This window comes from Cavia porcellus, unplaced genomic scaffold, assembly GCF_034190915.1.
Source record: "Cavia porcellus strain 051 isolate PalLab524CR breed Dunkin Hartley unplaced genomic scaffold, mCavPor4.1 scaffold_9, whole genome shotgun sequence".
In the NCBI taxonomy this organism is placed as follows: Eukaryota; Metazoa; Chordata; class Mammalia; order Rodentia; family Caviidae; genus Cavia; species Cavia porcellus.
The window spans coordinates 75,753,741-75,774,263 of NW_026947492.1; the positions used below are offsets into that span (position 1 = coordinate 75,753,741).

A 20,523-nucleotide genomic window follows, 5' to 3' on the forward strand; every position below is an offset into this window, starting at 1 on the left:
GCACACAGAGACAGGAAAGCGTGCCCCAAAGGTGACAGAAAACACCAGACTAGAACAAGCCTGAGGTCAGCAAACCAAAGCAGCACCGATGGCCCCAGGGACATAGAACAGGCTGCCCACGGTGACCGAGGACCAGGCCCAGCTCACATGAATAAAAACCCAGTCCAGTCCCAAAGGCAAGGCCAGGGATCAGCTGGGATTCCAAATCTCTTCACAAGACCAGAGCTCAGCTCACAAAACAGTGGGACCACACCCCAGAGAGCAAAGTGGCTTTGTTTGTTATGCATCCGACCACCCCTGCACCGCTCCTCTCACCCCCTTGCCCCTTGCTTCTTCCTCCTCCTCCACTTGTGCTTTGCCACTGTCCTTCTCTTTCCTGAGCCTGCAGCATAACCCAGGGCCTTCACACCGAGTCTCATTCTCAAGCATTCTTATTGGTTGTTGGGACACAGCAGGTCTCACTGAGTTGCCAGCACTAACCTTGAACTTGCAATCCTCCTGCCTCATCCACCCAGGCCAGCTTCTATTGCTCAGAAAAGAACACTGGTATGGAGGCCTGGGGCGAGCCTGCTGGGGCAGCCAGGTTGCTGGGCTTGGGGCCTAGTGCCAACTCCAAGCTGTTTGTCCAGAGCGACGTCCTTGGCAGCTGCTGGGCACAGGACCCAGGGCCTGGTGGCTCGAATTATTATTGGACAGAAAGTGGCCTGGCTCTGGGTCAAAGCACATTGGCTTCTTTAACCTCTGTGAAAGCTGGGGTGAGTCCCAGGAGTGGCGGCGGGCCACAATGGGTCTTTCTTGAGGATACTGCACTGACCTCAGGAGCTATAATCAGAGTCAGGCAGCTGGACAGAGCTATTTCGGGGTCCCCGGGGCCTCATTTGTGCTTCAGGCGAGGAGAAGCTGGCAGGGAGCAGGCCAGACGCAGCTTGCCCTCCTCCCGGCATAGAAGTGGAGCCCGAGGGTGGGGAGGAAACAAGAGGGGAACGGGAGCCGTCGCCTGCTGGCTCTGCACCGTGCGCACTGACCTTTGCGGCTGGCAGAGGTGCCAAGGCCTTGGGCTCTGGCTGCCTCTTCTGTCCACCCTGGAGGCTTCTGGCAGGAAGGAGCAGCAGGCCGGAGAGGAGGGCAATGTGAGGCCCAGAGGAATCAGCCTGATCTGGAGATCCAGGCCACTTTCCTTCCCTTTCTGCGACCCAGCTGGGGTCGCCCCGGGACTCACAGCAGCTCCGGGGCAATGGCAGAGCCTAGGCTCCTCTCTTGCTGGCCCATGCTGATGGGTCGGGTCGTGCAGCTTGGGTCTCCCCACATCCTCCAAGGCCACATGGGCCTGGGGGCAGTGTAGCCCTGCCAAGTCCTGGCTGGGTGGCCCTGCTCCCTGAGCCCAGGCCGGAGTGATCGTCCCCAGCGCACAGGAAGGAGGCCAGAGCGCACCTCACCATGGCAGAGTCCTTAGCCCCAAGGGTGGCCCCTGGGCAGTGTCCAGAAAACTGCTCTCCTTCTGCAGGAGATGTGACCAATTGTTCTCCCTGAGAGATGGGAAGTGAGAGGTGGGGACAAGAGCTCTGGAAGTTTGGAGATCCGAGTCCTGACTCCTGTCTCCCCTGCTGTGGAATGAGTGGCTATGAGCCCAGCCATACTTTACAACCTAGCACCCAATGTGGTGGGGTTTGGAGGAGGACCTTGGGGGCAACTGGGCCTCAGTAACAAGATTAGTGTCTTTGGAAGAGAGACCCGGGACCTCCCCCACAAGAACCCAGTGAGAAGGTGGCTTCTTGGTGCAGGAAGAAGCCCTACTTCTGGAGCCCTGAGAAATGAATTCCCATTTTCCTAAGCTACCCAGGCTATGGTTGTGGCTGGGGAGTACAGTACCTCAGGAACCAAGAAGAGCAGAGGCAGTGGACAGTGCGGTCAACTCTGCCCCTCAAGGGAAGCTGACACTGCCACTTCTGAAGCATCTTGGCTCTGCATGAGAATCACAACCTGATGCCACATGGGGCCTGGAAATGGAGTCCATATCCTCTCCTCACACACGGGAAATGAAGGCTAGAGAGGGGCAGGGTCTATCCCAAAGTGACACGGCTCTGAACACGATATGTGGGCTGCAGGACATGCTGTGAGCCCAGAGGACACTCCCAGAGGAAATTTGAGGAGCCATCTTGCCTTTAGCCAGGTACCTGTCCTGTTGTTTTGTGATACTGTCCAGCTGATGCTGTGGCATGAAAGGCTGGCTGCTCATGGGGAACCCACAGTTTGTAGATTTAGCGCACAAAACTGTAGTTTTATCCCCTGGAAAATAGTGGTGTGGTGATGGTCACAGAGACACATTTGCCCAGGTTACATTAAAGGAACCCATAAATCTGCAGAGGTGACAGACACAGTAGCTTCCCCAGAACCCCAGAGCGATCGCAGGAAAACTTTGACCAGTCTCTTAGGCCCTGCACAGCGACAAGACCAAAAGGAGGATTGCCAGTGTCTGCTTTCGGTAGGCCAGGAGCACAGCATCAGCCAGTGTGAAAAGCTCCATACTGCATATGCTTCTGAGCTCTGCCCTGCACTGGGCAGCTGGCAGGGACATGAGCCCATCCCTGGGGAGCCCACCCTGCAGCAGAGGCAGTAAGTGACGAGCCAGCAGAGAGGCAGGTTCTGGGACGACAGTGCTGGTCAGTTTAGATGGGGGCACGGACAGTGAAAGAGGATAAACAGGGCGGGCTGCTGTGAACGTCAGCGGCTGGGGGCAATTAAAGTGGGCGATGGGAAGAGACCCTTGCATGGGGGGAGCCACCTTCATCGTCCAACCTGAGGATCCCTGAGGAGCCCAAGGAAAGGGTACTCACAATCACACACAGCCCAGGCAAAGCTGAGGGAGAGCTGGCCTAGCAGGCATCGAGGTGCAGGGCCCCAAGAACAGGGCCAGCCCGCCAGGCTGAGGAGGGGCCAGGGTCCCTGCAAGGCAGTGTCACTGAGGGATCTGGTACTTGTCATGAGGCTTTGTGGCATCTTGAACATTGAACTGCAGAGCAGGCAGCTGGATCCAGAGACTCAGGCTGGAGAGTCCCCTTGAGACATTGGCAGCTGTGGAATGTGGGGTCCCTGGGTCACCTGTAATACCTCCTACCCCGTGCTGCCCTCCAAAGCCTCATGTGCTGATGTGGGGCTCCTGGGAGCTGGCTGGGGGCTCACAGGGATGGCGTCTTCAGCAGTGCACAAGTCCACTGATGAGTTCATACTTAAATGTTCTTTAGGAGGCAGGGCCTGGCCAGAAGAGGTGTACTAGGGGGGAGGAGTGGCCTGGTGGGTGGAGATGGCCTGGTCGGAAGACATGACCACTAGGGGCGTGGCCTGAAGAGGGCCTCTCCCTCCCTGGCTCCTCCCTGCACCCTCTACTTCCTGTCTCCATGGTGTGAGCGGCTTTCCTCCACCGGGCCCTCTGCCTTCTTGTCTCTGTGGCAGCAGATGGTAGGCCATAACCATAATCCCAAAACAACCTCGTTGAGTGGTGGATGTTGGATTTTTGTGTCTCAGTTTCAAAAAATTAATACACCCTCAAAACAATGAAAAATCCTCCACAGAGCCAATTTTTGTTTGTAGCCAAACTAAATAAAATGAGTCAGAATGCCCCTCCTTCAAGGCCCACTACAAATCTTCATTTTTCATGAAGTCTTTCCTAATTACTACCGTCCCTGTGGGATCCTCTTAATGTGTATGATTGTCTGCCTCACTGATTCATTAATTAACAACTATCTATTGAACAGATTCCGTGTGCGTGGGAAATGAGGGCACATGATCTCCACACTCACAAAGCTGGTGACCTGCCAAGCAGGCCAGGACGGCTGCCCACGCTTCACCCCAAGGCAGCTGACTGCGGGCGTGCGGGAGGCACCCCCTGAGCTACTCTCCCACAGAAATGCAGACCCCGGGAACACAGCACTCAGAGATCAGGGATTGGGGTTGGTGGCCTCAAATTTGTCTCATACTAAACACATGGGTTTCTGTGAATCTAGAGGAACAATCTTTTCCTTCAGAAAATGAACAGTGGGGTAGGGTGGGGATACATTGGAAGTGGTGGCTCAGGCAGGAAGATGTCACCTCTGCACATCTACAGGAGTGGGGGTAGATGAGCAGAAGGTCAAAGGCCAGCACTGAACCTGAGTCTGGATGGAGAAGAACACCACATGCGGCTCAGGTTTGAAGTCACAGAGAACAGGAAGTAGTGGGGTAAATGCTTACGTCACAGGAGTGGGTGGGGTGGAGGGGGCGGGCAAAGAGTGGGGTGAAACTCTTCTCACCATCTAGGCCATGAAGTGAAGCTGTGACCCGAAGAAATGAAGAGAAGCTGCACCTGAGGAGGCCTCTGGGAGGGGACAGCCCAGTGTGAACAGAGGGGAAGGGCAGTGTAGTGTCACAACTGTGAGCTCAAGAGGAAGACCAAAAGCACTGCCACCTGGAGGGGACACAGAGGACTTTGGCAGGAAGAGCACAGTTGTATAACTGGAGTGTCCCAGGGCAGGAGACGGTCAAAGTCCAGGATGGAGAGTCAGGGTGGGGAGAGGGACACCTCAGAGAGGGAGGAGACCAGCAAACTGCACATCTGCAACTCCTTTCCCGAGCTGGAGCTCAGCCCTCACTCACACCCTCTGTGTGCTGAGAAAGAACAGAATGCCGCTGGCCACTAAGCTCCTAGACCCTGGCCTTGGACTCCATCCATGGAGGCCTGGTCCGCCTGGCACCAGCTCGGCCTCTGTGACCCTGGACAGGGTACTCGGCATCCCTGCCCTTAGTTTCTTTGTCTGTAAATGGGGCGGGAAGAGGATTCATCTGTGCAGCTGTGAGGTGAGCTCAAGGAGTCACTGCTGCTACACGCAGTCACATGCACGGACGGCAGGGAGCTCATGGCCCAAGGAGCTGACATCGGACTCACACAGCCCCTCAGCAGTTGGCCAGCCAGGAGCTCAGGGAAAGGACAGACGTCCATGGGGCACCTGCCCTGTGCCAGACGCAGGCGCACTCAACTGCTTCTCCTGACCGCACCTCGGAGAAGCTGCCACCCTACCTTGCAGAGCCGGAAGCAGGCGTGAGGAGGGTGGCAGAGCCTGCCTCAGGCCAGGCAGCAGAGCAGCTATGGAGCAGCACATGTTTACAGAAGAACACATTCCAGATTGCTATCTCCCGCTTCATCCAGCCCTGTATTGATTTAAAGTTTCAACAGCTGTGTGTTATTCCAAAGTCAACAACAAGTGACATTTTCAGGTTGGGGGCCACAGAGCAGGTGGAGGGCAGGCAGTGGGTTGGGAGGTCTGGACAGGAAGGAAGCAAAACCCCTTTCCTCCCCAGAGCTGGGGAGGAGGTGCCTGCTGCGGGGTGCTCCAAACCCGGAAAAGGGGGCTCTGGACAGCTCTGGAAACCTCAGAATCAACAGGGAAAAGGCGCACGAGGAAGATGGGTAAGCGTGTAATGCACTTGAGAGATTTCCATCTAAGATTGTTAAAATAATAGGAAAGTTTTCATGCTTAAAAGGATCAGCTTCCTTAATCTGACACATGCTTCTAATCCCTGGATGAGACGCCTCAGTTTTTAGAATACAGACACAACTTCCTTCTATGTTGACCTCAAGGCCTGGACAAGGCACAGTGGTGATTAACTCAGAAACAGAGAGTGGGAGAGAGAGACAGAAACAGAGAGAGGGAAAGACAGACAAAGAGTGTGAGAGAGAGAGAGAGAGAAAGTCTCCAGAGCCCAGCTTAAATTCAAGGTCAGAAGTTTGTTCTCCTCACCCTGCAATAACCCTCAGGGGAAAATCCTAAGGGAAATAAATCCCTGATGGGGAAGTCAGCTCCGCAGAGGCGGCTTCAGCACTGCCTCCTCTGTGAGGAAGGCCTCGCGCCCATCAGAGCTGGACAGCTGCCCTGCTGGACTCTGGTAGTGATGCAGGTGTATCAGCGGAGTCTGAGGAAGGCGTTTCACTTTGTAATTTCCAGATGACCGTGCTCTACTCTGAGCACAGCAGAGCAGGGCTCTCGTGGTTGACAGATTTCTCCAGACCCCAGGGGAGCGGGCAGTTTGCTGGGAAGCCAAAAGAAGTAGATTGAAGGAAAGGTTGGCCCAAACAAGGACAGAAGTCTTTCTGCGAACACTTGGTTTCCTGTGTTCCTTCCGAACAATCTGGATTCTGGCAGGTGCGTGGAAGTATAAACCAAGTCAGCCAACAATTAGTGACTGAATACCTACTGCTATGCAAGCACATCCGAGTGAAGGAAACACAGTTCGGTCTTGTTGAAAAGTTTGTAATTGGTTGTAACACGGTGTGGTAAATCCTGTCTACATACACGAGCACAGTGGGATGGAGGAATTAGCTTACTAATTCTTCAGTGGACCTGAGGGGTTTAGGAGGCCAAAGAAAACCATCAGGAGATGCCTTGGGCTGAAATTTTCCGCTAAATTGATGATCAGGTTAGCATTTGTTTGCACGTTGCTGCCCGTGATCCTCTTGAGAGTCAAGAAATTAGTTCTGCTGCTCCTAAGGCTGCTACAATACACCTGCTGCTATGCTCAGTGCTCAAACCAAGCCTGGTGGGAGAAGAGTGGAAATTCTGAATCTTGAGAATAAATGGAGCAATTAAAGAAAATAAAAGAGCAGAGTAAATCCCTTTTCTCAGAACTTAGACAAATTTTTAAATTTTCAATGTAAAAGCAGGATTTAAAACAACACCTCTTAACCTCCAAAAGGAAGTGGGCTATTGCTTGGTGGAGAGTGGAAAGACACACAGATTCGGCCCTACCCTGCCTTGAACTGTATTCTGTCTGAAGGAATATTGTCATCCCACCAAGAGAAGTACGCCAGTCAGCTTCCCATCACTAGGACAAAGTGCCTGGCACCCAGAATCTAGAAGGGAGATTCATTTGGCTCTGGTTCCAGTGGGTTCAGTCCGTGGTCAGCTAGCTCCAAGGCAGGGGAGGTGGGAGCATGGCAGGGTCATGTGGAAGAGCAGAGCTGCTTAGACCGGAAAGGGAAGAGGGAACAGTGCCTGAGAAGAAGGAGCCAGGGCCCAGGTATAGATCCCAACATGCATCCGCTGTGCTCACCCAGAGGCACAGGCATGAGCTTTGCTAAGCCCCTGCACGGCTCTCGAGCCAATCCAGTCACCAGTCTACCTTTCCTGTCACAGGAAGGGTCCTCTAAGAGCCAGAGGGTGGAGGAGGCCAAGGTTATCTCCGCACACTTAAACCCTTCACTCACTGTTTTGGGGAGCCCTGCTCCACCCAAGGTAGTTGGAGGTCCAGGATTTTGAAGTTCTAGCAAACTGACTGGCAACCTCTTAGCATAGCTGTAACTGAGGCAGGTTCCTGTTCCCACATGCTGAAAACCTGCTCACTCCCCAGTTCATCATGTTGTTCTTTAAGGCCCAGCCCGAACTGTACAGGTGCCTGGCCATGCTTCCTGACTGGACAGCAATGGCCCGGATGGACTTTGGAGTCCCAGGGGCCCCTTGGTCTTCCATGGCTGACCCCGTGGGCTCTTCTTTGCCTCCTCTGGCTACTTTCAAACCACAGGTCCTCGGTCCCCTGGGAAGGAACACTGTTCATCTTTCCCAGGGAATAACCGTGATTTCCTCTGTGCCAGCTGACTCCAGGTCTTTTCACCTGGCTTGCTGCTTCTCAAATATTTAGATAATAGCCATTCTTATTTGACTGGGGACAGATTAAACTACAACAAAACAAAATCTTAGGAAACTTGACCTTTCTTGGTGCGCTCTTAGTTACTGAGGTTTCTCCTCTGCTTCTCATAAAGGGATGACGCGTTTCCTTATCTGCTCCTCTCGTGTGGTTTCCCCAAAGGACAGTCATCTATTGTCTGAGAAACCGGTCCCCTTCCACGGGCTGTGGTCCAAAGCCAACCGCTTCAAGGGCAGATGTCACCAGAATGGTGGACACAGCACCGCATGGCGCGGCCACGTGCATACCCTCGGGGGTTCCTGGTGACCTCGCTGAGCCCCAGTTCTCTCCCCAGCCGTCAGAGCAGCAGCCTGCAGTCCCACCCACGCTTCCTGCCCACCCACCTTCCCTGGCAAGGGCAGCACGTGAAGAGCAGACAGCGGTTAATGGGGGGCTTCCGAAGGCACCTCCAGGCCTTCCGTGCTCACCAGGAGCGAATCCCGGGTGAGAGGAGCAGCTGCTAACCAGGAAGTTTCTTCGAGACCAGCCCCTGCCACCGGGGCTGAGGAGGGGACCGTGCCAAAAAGAGACTGGGATCACAGGGACTCAACCAAAGACTGTGCCTGGCAGAGCAGCCCACAACAGTGCAGAGCCATTGTCCATGCAGCAGCTAGGACTGGCAGTGTGGTGCAGGACACGGAGTCTGGCTCCAGTGAGTAGAGACGGTGACCTGAGGAGCAGCGGAGTAGGCCTGCAGGTAGGCTTGCGGGGTTCACAGCCCAGTGCCATCCTTAGGACCTCACTCAGGCTCAGCCCTGCTTTTCCAGCTTCCAACAGCAGCCACGGCACAGCCTGCCTCCCCAGCCGGCCGTTCAGGGTCTCCAGGAGACAGCGTGGCAAGGTGCTGTGGCCAGGCACACAGAGCACTGGGTCCACACCACAGCGCTGACCCTCCAGCTGCAGACCGTGCCTGGCTCGTGCCACATGCTCAGGAGTCCCCCACGCTGGACACCCGGGTCCTGGCCTGGGCCAGAAAGGAAAAGTGAGGCTGTCTGGAGCTGCAGATGCTGCCTGCGGGGTCACCTGCAGCCTGCAGGTGGGAGCAGAGCGGTTGGCGGTAGGGGCTGTGGCTGTGGCTGTGGAAAGGAAAGGAAATGGGGCAGGAGGACAGTTCTGACCAAATCTCTTTGCTTCTAGAGGGCTGCAGAGATGCTTTTGGTTCTTAGAGACTAGTGAAGGGGTCTTGGGTGATGGGGAGGCATAAAACACATATAGCAGTTTGGAGTCCAACAAAGTCAGTGGGAGGCAGTCATCTGGTGAGTGATTCTGATGACCAGTTTTTTTTTCTAATCAAAAATCTTGCTTATTGGGCCACGGACTTAGCTCAGGGGTGTAAGTACTTGTCTGGTAAGTGTGAGGTCGTGAGTTTGATTCCTGGTACAAAAATAAATCTTGATTATAACCATGAGGATTATAACCTTCCCATGGTGAACTCCGCTCTAAAACTAGGATTCTTTATCTGGGATCTACACATTCCTGAGTGATTCATGAGAAAACTGTGGGGTATCCATGACTCACTCAAAACAGTGTGTAAAATTTGGTGTGCTTATTTGCTTAACCTCTCTATGGGGAGGAAGAAAGAAGTAAATCCAAAACTATTGTTAGGTTCTCTGTGTGATCTGTGATCATTCCCCAACACTGCAAGGATCTCTATTCTCTAAGGACACATAGACTTCATAAATAAAAGCATTGCCAGGAAGATCCACATCTGGGAAGTGAGAACTGTAAGCTACCCAGCATGTTTTGAGCTTAAACAAATAACACAAAATGGGAGCATAATGGTAAAAAATGGAAGTTGCTGGAGTGTTAGTTTTTCTCCAAAGTCCAGCTGCAGAATGTAGTTGTTGTGTGACCACAGGTAAGTTAATTAAACCCTTTGTATTGGTTAGCTATTGCCACATAACAAATCATTCCAAATCTCAGTGACTTAAGATAAGCCTTTCCTGATTTATCACCAGTTTGCAAGCCCACTGTGGTGGGCACTATCATTCTGCCCTAAATGCATCCCAATCTCTTCCTGAGTCCCACATGCCTTCTTCCCCTGGTGACCATGAGAGAACAACCAGCACCCTGCAAAGTCCCTAACCCAAGCCTCAAACTGTCACCTGTCACTGTGCCTCTCGTTCTGTTGGTAGAAGCTGCCTGGGCAGATGCAATACCCCAGGAGAAAGAGACAAGCTGGTATGGCTGGCGTGCACCTGGTGGTGGAGGGCCTGTCCAGCATAAGGCCTTGGGCTTGATCCCCAGCACTGGAAAAGGGAAAGAATAAACTGATGGGGTTCAAAATGTACTACCCCTAAAAGTCGCACCTTGGCATTTGAGAAAACCCCAGAAGCAGGAAGCCCTCTCTCACCTCCTCCCCACCCTTCTCTCTTGCAAAGTCACCAAACCAAGCCAGCATTCCTGACCATCTCCTGAGAAAGGTTAGAGGACCATCACTGGAAAGCTGGGGAGACCTGGCCAAGTGCACCCCATTTTATTACCAGCAGGCCATACCTGCTTTGCCTTGTTATACTTCTGCACAACTGTCAGCTCTTCTGTTCTAAATAGAATAAAGGTTCACAGACTTAGCTGTTGGGGGGACTCGTTGGTGAAGTTTCATCTGTCATGTAAAACCTGTATTGACTACATCTGTCTACTCTTCTCTTGTTCACCAATTCTTCAGTATGGGGGCCTCTGCCAAGAGCCTCCCTCTGGGTAAGGAGAGGATATTTTCCCCTCAGCGATATCCTGGCCCTTTTTGTGGGAAGAATAGTAAAGGTGTACAGCAAAGGCTGAAGATGCAGAGAGGAGAGGAGTCAAGTGGTGAAACTTGGGGCTTCCTGTCAGGATTTGGGCCACACAGGAGGAAGTGAGTTGCAGGTCAGCAGGTGAGGCTCCCTCTGGGCTTCCAGCCAGTCACCTCCCATCAGTCACATCGAAACCTGAGCTCTGCCTCTGTCAGATCAGTGGGGCATTCACCTCTCACAGGACCATGAATCCTGTCGTGAACCTCGCAAGCAAGAGATCCAGGTCATACTTCTTGTGAGAATCTGATGCCTGAGGGCCTGAGGGGAGCTGAGGCAGGGATGCTAACCCTGGCAAGCAGCTGCAAGTGCAGCTGAATGTAGCAGGGAGGTCTCACTTCACAGAGACCATAAGAAATCAATTGTGTGCAGACTCAGATCAGAACCTGATCAGTGAGTGACAAGTGACAATCAGGCTGCACCTCACTGCAGGTTTAGAGTGACAAGGGAGGCGGCGAAGACTCTAAGACTGCAACAAAAAGCTGCATTTAAAAGAAAACACCAGCTGTTCCGCTTAAATCACACGTTCCTCATAACAGTTTATTCACATTCTCCATGTCTGCTTTCTAAAGTGTGGCGAACGGCTGTCCAGTGAAGACATGAAAGCTTCAAAACTGCCCCATCACATGGAAGCCAAACACTGGAGCTTTCTGGAGGGAAAAAACATGAACAAGAAGAACAGAAACAATTACGGAGGCCACAACTTCCCCAGATACGTCTGCACAGAGAGACTCCTTCTTAGAGACCAAAGTCATTGCTAGCTCGCTTACTGTGGGTGGAGTTGATTCTGCCCATGACTGAGGACACTGGTATTAACCTTTAGGAGAGGCTGAGGACAAGAAGATGGCATGCGGTTCTTTTTCAGCCAGCGCCATAACCAGACGAACTGAAACAGCAGAGCACGTGGAGGCACAGATGTTAACAAGGATTAATGAGTCAATAGGGTACAAGATCCAGTTTGGCAGGTCTACTGATGCTGACAACAAGGAAACCATGCTTGCCTTGGTCAATATGTATCAGGAGGATGTGCGTGAGAACACGTGATACACACTGCTGTGACAAATCAACACCACAGCCACAGAACTAAACTCGGGAAAACCGAATCGGTCATTTCTTGTCAGCACACACACCCCAGGGACTGGAGTTTCTGGTTTCAGGTTTCTAGACTTTCTTTGACTCAGGTCAAGGAAGCTGCCTCTGAATGTGAGTCTACATACCGTGGTATCCACAGAGAAATGCCAGCTACCCTAACATTTCGCAGACCGTGATTAAAATTGTCCCCACATGAACATCCATGCCCTGCACTCGTGTCTGTATACACAGTCCTGAGGAGATGGAAGCAGTGCACACACACCTTTCCTTACAGGAGGAGATGGCCTCCTAAAGGTACGTCACTGGCCAGTCTCTAATGATAGGAGCTGCTCCAAAGACTTCTTTTAGAAGAACAGACACCACTGGAAGCACGTTTCGATGACACAGAATTGTTCACATGAGATATTCAACCTGCCCAGAGAACTCACCCTGTCACTTCACAGGGGCCGATGACAGCTGTGTTCAAGTTGGCAGGTAAACTGGCTGCATTCAAAGCCCAACTGGAGTTACGGGGCAACAGGCAAACACTAGGATCTGACATCTTTCAAACATTAGCAATGATTTTGAGAGAGGCTGAGCCAGTGGCTTCTTTCTCTGAGCTGATGCACTGTCTTGTCTTAACTGTCAGAGGAGTTTGATCCTTACTATGCAAGCACAAGGTGCTCCTGGACTGGAAAGGAACAGATCTGCCACCCAGTTGCAAATGAGCCAGGTGAATTGACATTGTCTGAGCCAGAAGAGGATCAACTGCACAAGATCGAAAATGACAGTGACCTTAAAATGTCTGAAGGCCAGGCGTGGTGGCACACACCTGTACTCCCAAGCACGCTGGAGGCTGAGGCCAGAGGGTCACTGGGAGTTCAAGGCCAGCACAGACTACATAGCAACATACTATCTCAAAAAAAAAAAAAATGTTTGAGACCACTTCAATCTGTACACATTCTGGACTGACGTGAAGGCAGAACAGTCTGAGGGTACCACGAAAGCCCCGAAAAGCCTGCTTCCATTTCCAGCATCTGATCTTTGTAAAGCAGTTACAGCAACCAAAATGAGATTACAGAGTAGACCAGACTGACAACACACCCCCTGAGAAGGGACCATCCACTTGGGAGAAAACAAGCTCGGGACAGCACTGACTCAGCTGATGGTGAGCTCTGAAATGCATGCCTGATAATGTCAGAAGCAAAGCACCCAGCCAGCGCGACGCACATGGAACACCCCGAGCCCCCCCCCCAGCTGTCTGCGGAGCCCCTGCGTATCCCAGGGGAGTCCGCCCGAGCCCCTCATTTAAACAGCGCCTGGTCAACACCAGTCACAGACTGAGTGTCACCCTGCTACGAGCTACAAACAAGCATAGAACCCACGCCAGAAGATCCCTGCAGTTTAACCAGGAGGAAACAGGGAATCTACACGTGTGTTCTAATGCCACACTCAAACACCAGTCATGAAGGACAGGAAAGCAGCTCTGGACTGCAGGTTTGACAGCAGCCAGCAGCCGTAGCCTCAGTCTTGCTGTCCGCTGCCGCCTTTGCAAAATCTTCCTGAAGCACAGCTGAGCCCACTCACGCTCGCACTGCTTATGTGTGACCCAGCCTGGGATGCCGGCCCGTCTGCTGAAAATATTTATAATCTGGCCTTGCATACAAGGAAACCTGCCAACTCCTACAATAAATAAAAATATGGTGTATCTCCTAGTGGTAAGGACTGAGCTAAGGCTACAGAAAAGAATGATCTCATTCTGGGAACCCCCACTAAACTACATCACTTTGGAGCTCTGGCCCTGGACACTGTGACCTGAGCTGTTTCCACTGTAACAGGTTCAACCCGCTGTCCCAGAGGCCGTGCATCAAGCCGGGAGGATAGCGGTGACAGCTGGCTGGCGGCTGAGCCCTGCCCTCCAGCACCCCGAACTCAGCTGGGCTTCAGGGACCCGGGAACATCTGCTGGAGGAATGGAGGCACAAGTGCCGCAGATGAGGGAGATGCCTCTCCAGCCTTCCTGAGAGCCGCTCTGAAAGCCCAGCATGTCCCCTGGTGCTCGGGAGTGCTGTCAGCCACGGTGCTCGGCTAGCGTGACTCCTGGTGTTCTGCAACATTCTGTCCACCATGGTGCTCAGTTAGCATGACCCCTGGTGTTCTGGGATGTGCTATCAGCCATATTCCTCAGAGAGTGAGGGTGTCCTTAGTGTTCCGGAGTGTTCTGTCAGCTATGCTCCCCCCCCCACTGGGTCCTTTGGTGTTCTAGAATGTTCCATTGGCCATGGTCCTCAGTCCAGCTTGTCTGTTGGTGTTCTAGAGTATTCTATCAGCCATAGTCCTAAGCCTAGCACAGCTTCAGTGTTCTGGAATGGTCTTTCAGCCAAGGTCTTCAGTCCATAGCATGTCTCTTGTGTTTTGGAATGTCATCACAGACATAGTCCTAAACCTAGGATATCCTTGATATTCTGGAATGTTCCATCCGCCATGGTCCTCAGTCAATGTATCCTTTGATGTTCCTGAATATTTTGTCAGCCATAGTCCTCAGCCTAGTCTGTACACCGGTGTTCTAGAATGTTCTAGAATGTCAACCATAATCTGACAGGAACTAGATATCTCATATAGTCAATCTTTTATGACAGATGTGGCTCAAAGTCACAGAAGAGAATTCTTCTGTACAGCATCCTCCCTCACACTCAAGGACCACAGTCTCACCCTGCTGGGTCTGGAGGGCCATTTCCAAAGCCTCCAGGTAAAGATGTCTGGGGGCAAAAGCAGCTGTGGAGTGAAAGTGGCCGGGACCTTGTGACTCAAGCTGAAGGGAAGTCTTGACCCCTGGTTGGTCTCCTTTTTAGCCTAGAAGCTCCTGGCAACGTTCCTAAGGGCGAGAAAGGAATGGGGCCATTTGAAGACCAGAGAAAGCCTCCTGCCTCATCAGAGACCCTGGCCCCAGGACTGCGCCTCCCTCCTGTGCAAGGACCTGAGACCGGAGGCTGGTGGAGATCAGTTTTCAGTATTTTAACTGTACACATTTACGCAGTGCCGCACAAGTTCACTCATGTTTACAGTGGGTGTGAAGTAGCCAGCATCTCCTTCCTGCTCAGCATTTTCGCATTTAGGGTAATGTATAATGATCATACCTCTGTGCATGGTGTGGGGTGACATCTCAGGATGCTCTCATGACATGCACTGACAGAGGAGCGTTGCTGCAGACCTAGCATACACGGCTGGCTCTGCCGACTTCTGTACCTGTGGGGGCCCCACCTCCCTCCCCTGCACAAGGGACGCCACACACAAGGGCACTGGCACCCGGCTGCAGCACCTGGGAGACGACAGGGTGGGTGCTCACCTGCTCCAGCTCAGGGATGCCTTGGTCTCGTGGACTGCAAACAGGAAGGTTCTGCATCTCCAGCCCCGGACAAAATCAGAAGAAGCAAAGTGAGCACAGGAGGACGTGGCCACGTCAGGGTGCCTCCTGTCCCCTCGCATCCACAGGTCACAGCCTACAAAGTGTGACCCACAGGCATGAGTCCCCTTTGCCTGAGGCTCCTGGAGCATGAATAATCTGGGGTGGTGCAGAGTACTCTCGCAGGTGTCCACACATTGGCATGGAGGGGCCTGGAGAAGTCCTGGGTTAAGGACTTTCCCCACCTAGCATTTATCTGGTGCTCCCGGACTGCCTGGCCCAGGGCCCCTCACTCATGCTGAGCCCACCAGCTCACAGCAGGCACTCAGACCAACCAGCGATGGTGCAGGTTGTCTGTGTCTCCGTGAGCCCTGAGGGCGTTTCCCTCCTGAGGAATCGGTTTCGCCAGGGTCTGCAGCCTTCCCTTGGTAGCCCTGCGGTCGCTTTGGGACCTTCTGACAGAGGCATGGCTGAGGTCTCTTCAGAGACTGTGGTCACAGCTGTTCACTCCAAGCTGGAAATGGTCAGCGGCCTCTGTCCCTCCCTCCCTCTTCCCTCTCTCTCCCTCTCTCTCTTTCTCTCTCTTCTCCTCCTGCCCTCCCTCCTGCCCTCCCTTGCTTTCCTAGACTTTACTTTTTAGGGTTTTAGGCTCACAGCAAAATCAAGACAAAGGCACCCAGCACCTCGCCCTGCCCCCACCCCTGCAGCCCACAGCGCTGCCCATGACCCAGGGGATGCAGCCTCAGGGACGGGCTGTGTCTGAGTTGGTTGTGCCGGACTTCGCCCCGCCCCTTCAGTCACCCCAGCCTCACCAGCTGCTCTGGGACCCAGCTGCTCCTGCTTTTCTCAGGGTCCCCCAGGTTGTGCAGACAGAGCGGCTGCCAGTCGGCCCCACGAGGCCTGGAATTTGGCCCCCGCCCAAGTCGGAGGCAGGGCCAGCACTCTGCCCTCCCCGGCTGCCTGGCAGCAGCAGAGGCTGCCAGGCAGGCGCCTGGGCCCAGGGAACGGAGTTGCAGTCCTGGCTGCCCACAGCCTGCCCGCCAGAGCCCACCCTCTGCAGGGCATAGGATGCTGCCTGGAGTCACATGAGCCCGGGTCCTTGCAGCCAGGATTTTAGTCCCGGCAGAGAGCAGATGGAACTGGGATGTGTGGCTTCTGAGCAGAACAGGAGCGTGGACCTCTGCTCTCTGTTCCTTTTCTGTTCTGGCCAGAGTGGGACACAACAGCTGGAGCTGCAGCAGCCCTCTGGGGCTAGGAGGTAGCCTTGGAAAGGGAGCCAGGCTCACAGATGAATAGGCAAGGCAGAGCCTGGATCCTGACCCTGGCGGCAGCATCCTAGCCCAAACCCTAAGAGGGATGTAAACACCTGCTGTATTTAAGCCACCTGGGGATTGGGGCTTGTGGTCACTGGCAGGGCGCTGACCCCTCTGCCTGCCCAAGTGTCAACAGGAAGAAGATGAAAGGAAAGAAAGAAAACAGCTCCAGGACCGAGAGCTCAGCATCTTCAACATGGACTCGGACTTAGTGCTCACAGTAGTGGGCACTGGAAACTCTGTTTACCAAGGAGGAAACCAAGGCTTAGAGAGGAGAAGCCCCCACTCAGGGCCCTCCCGAGGCAGCAGCACAGGGCAGGACCTGCCTCCGTGCACAGGAAGGGCCAGGCCAGGAGCCACCCACGCAGCGAGCACACAGAGTAAGTGGCAGCACCTACCCCAGCCATGACACCGAGCGCCCTGGGACCACCCAGCACCAACCTCCTCCACTCATGACCTCTGCACTATTCTCAGCAGCTCTGTGTGAGGGTGATGTGGCTCCAGTCCAGCCCACAGAGGGACCCTGCAGGCTGCTGCAGGACACCCTGGACCAGGGAGCCTGAGAAGAAAGGGAGAGAGCAGGGAGGTAGACTAGACGCCACTCAGAGCGCCCGGATCCAGCCATGCCTGAAGCCCACCTTCCCTGCATCACATCCAACTCTGCCTCAGTGCTGTGAATTCAGTTCTGCCGCACACAGCAGGAACAGCCTTGGTGAGTGAGCACTGAGCCCTGGCTGAGGGGACGGAGGGGACAGAGCTGGGAAGAAAGGCCTTGGGTTTGGTGTGAGTCCTTTAAGATTACAGAGAGGCTCTGCTGGGCTCCCACTGGAAGGGATGAGCAAGAGGTGGCCACCATGCTACCCCTGCCTCCTGGCCGTTCTGATCCACATGGAGACATGGTCTCTGAGGCCAAGGGCAGGAGACATGTCCAGGCCTCGCCCACATCTGCAGGTTCACACCTGTCATCTACACACTCCGTGAACCTCCCGCTCTCTGCTCCTTCACCCGGGCCACGGGCTGGGCCCTGCCACGCAGTCACCACGGACCCAAAACTCCGTCTTTTCCTCCACCAGCTACAGCTCCTGGAGTACAAGCCGGGCTCTACTCCTGTCCCACGGCAGCGTTGGGGATCATCAGCAACATTGTGCACACGCCCAGGGAGCCCGAGTGACAGGCTTCCTCCTCTCCAGCATGGCTGCACCCATGGGCTGTGCGGTTGGCTCTGGGGTCCTCACAAAGTCAACTTTGCACTGAGGCTATTCAGTGTATCTACTCGCATCGAAACACACCAAGATGGCCACTGTATTTTATTCCATCATTCTTGTGGTCCTGGGTATGGAACCCAGGGCCTCACACATGCTAGGCAAATCCTCTACACCCCAGCTTATGACTGCTGTGGTTTTGTTTTGTGCTGTTTTTGAGACAGGGTCTCGCTATGTATTGCAAGCCGGTTTTGAACTCAAGAGATCCTCCTGCCTCAGCTTCCTGAGAGCCGGGGTGACAGGTGTGTTCCACCACAGCCAGATCAACTGCTGTTTTAGATTTAGGTTGAGACTACAAACTTTAAGTGGTTAGCCTGGCACGGTGGTACACACCTGTCATCCCAGCACTCTGCAGGCTGAAACAGAAGGATCACCACACATTTGAAGCCAACCTGGAATACATAGCAAGACCCTGTCAAAAAAAAACCAGATCCAAGGACATCTAACCACAACACTCATCCTCTCCTGAACCCCACTGCAAGCCAACATTGCACCAGCCCCACGGCACAGGGGGACTGCGACTGGCCCAGACGCCAGGACAAGCCAGTCTGACTTGGCAGAGGGACCCCGCTGTCAACAATCAGAGGAGCCTGCCTCGCAAGGCCTGGACCCAGTGGGGACTGGCCGTGCACACAGGGCGCCCTCTCCCTCACCTGCTGCTCACAGCTTTGAGCCGGCACCCCGGACTGCTCCAGGCGCACTGAGCACTTGTGCCGATGAGAGGCCCACTCCCGCCACAGGGCCTGGATGTCTGTAGCTCTGGCACTGCCCAGCACCCACAGGAAGCTTCCTGCCACCCCACTGTGACAGCCCTTCCACCACTGTGGCCTGTGTCAGAGGACAAAACCAAATAAGGGACTTGTGTGATTCTAGGGTGAGATGGTCTCTCAGTCTAACGCCAGATATGGAATGGAGAGGACGGGGCTGCGCTGGCCAAAGGGAGCCCCCCGCAGGCTTGGCCCAGACCCAAACCCTGTAACAAAGCAGCCAAAGATGCCCGGGCCTGGCTTTGCAGCCGCACACATGTGTGCACGGAGGGAAGAGGAGATGGGCCTGTGGAACCCATGCGGGACAGCGCCCTCTGCTCCAGGCTTGCTTTCCTCTCAGCCCTCGGGGGCTACACCTTACCCCTCCCGGCCCTACCAGAAACTCTGGTCTCCCCATCAGCCAACCCTTCACAGCCTGTTGGGCTGGTCCTCTGCTGTCCCACGCAGTGGCCACCAGCCCGTGACACAGAGCGAGACTTGAGCGCCCTGTCGCCATGCAGAGGAGCAGCCACTGTGCAGGCAGCAAGGTTGGGATGTGCTCTCAACAGCCGGCCATGCTGGGTGGCCTTGTCTACACTAGCGTGGCCTGGCCTCGAGTCTACACAGCAAGCATGGGGGGAAGCAGACCCAGAGTCTAATCCTAGCTCCCATTGGAGCCACCATGTGACCAGGGACAGCCACACAGGTCTTGTCCTTGGAGTCATGCGTTGTTTCTGCCTCCCATTGAGTTGAGGGACAGCTCCCCTCCTCCTCTTCCTCCTCCTCGTCTTCCTCCTCCTCCTCCTTGTCTTCCTCCTCCTCCTCCTCCTCCTTGTCTTCCTCCTCCTTCTCCTCCTCGTCTTCCTCCTCCTCCTCCTTGTCTTCCTCCTCCTTCTCCACCTTGTCTTCCTCCTCCATCTCCTCCTCCTTGTCTTCCTCCTCCTTCTCCACCTTGTCTTCCTCCTCCTTCTCCTTGTCTTCCTCCTCCTCCTCCTCCTGCATGGTGCCTGGTGGGCTGGGTCAGGTCCTCCACTATATGGACACAGCCCTCTTGGGATGTGGGAGCATCGGCCCAGTGTCTTCAGCCTCCCGCAGGATCACTCCAGGTTTACAGGTGCAGAGGGCAGGCAGCAGGCAGGCTGTAGCGTGTCTGCAGGGTGGCGAGTGCGGCGAGCGCTCACCATGGCTCAGACCTGTGTGTAGTGCGGCCTGTGACTTCCCTGCAGCACCACGCACATTAAGACAAACCACCACCATGCAGAGGAGGCCGCGATTCCGAGGATGGAGGACCTCTTGCAGCCTCACGGCCCATCCTCGGTGGCTGCTGCTGTATCTCGGCTGCCTCTAGCTCAAGGCTGGGCCCTGCACAGTGGCACCCAGGGTCACTAACAGGCCAGCTCTGCTGTGTGACAGGTGCGGCCTCTGCTGTCAGCCAGCAGCCTCGGTGCCAGGCCTGGGTGGTGGAGGAGAGGGTGTTTGTATCAGGTGGGATGGGGGCTGGGCACGCTTTCCGCAGCATCTGGGTGGAAGGAGCTGAGACATGGTCTCAGGATGTAACCCAGGCTGGGCTTGAACTCATGGCAGCCCCTTCGCCTCAGCCTCAGGAGCGCTGGGGTTAGAGACATGTTATAGCCTGCATCTAGATGCCCTCCAAAGCTGCACAGGTGGCTGGACCAAGGGTGTGTGAATGTACACAAGAGTGTGTGATGGCTGGATTGGTGCACTGACCGACCGGCTTAGCTCTGTTGTGGATGGAGGTAACGGAATCCCCACCTGAGACATGGGTGGCACTAGCAGGACTGTCTACAGGCAGAGGGAGAGAGGGAAGGTAGGGTCACTGCTGGTCACTGCTGGCCGCTTCCTGCTGGCCCTGCTGGGGACTGTTCCTCCCCTGCGATGCCCCTCTGCCATACCACCCTGCCTTGGAGCCAGCTGAGTACGGACTGAAACCCCTACAAACTGTAAGCAAATAAATCTTTCCTGTTTTAATTCAAGGGTGTCAGGTGTTTTTGTCTCAGCAACAAGAAAGTAGCTAAGACAAGGCTTGTATCACCACACCTACTTAGAGCATTTTTAAAGGTCATAGAAGATACTCAGGGTTTCTTCCCTCAAAGTACACATACGTATTCACCGAGCGTAGCGGTTTGGAGGACAGTTCCATTTTAGCACTGTTTGGGGTAAAAGGGGGACAGCCCAAACAAATGTCCCGCAGTGGGGAATGCGTGAAATTCAC

The 20,523-nt window shown here is 54.3% G+C and overlaps 1 long non-coding RNA gene across 1 annotated transcript; it reads left to right on the forward strand.

The window, feature by feature from the left end:
• The first annotated feature begins 15,995 nt into the window (after positions 1–15,995).
• Positions 15,996–20,279, forward strand: LOC134477719 (uncharacterized). The gene is made up of 2 exons (XR_010049878.1): positions 15,996–16,994; positions 17,356–20,279. It is a non-coding gene; the product is annotated as an uncharacterized LOC134477719 (long non-coding RNA).
• The last annotated feature ends 244 nt before the right edge of the window (positions 20,280–20,523 follow it).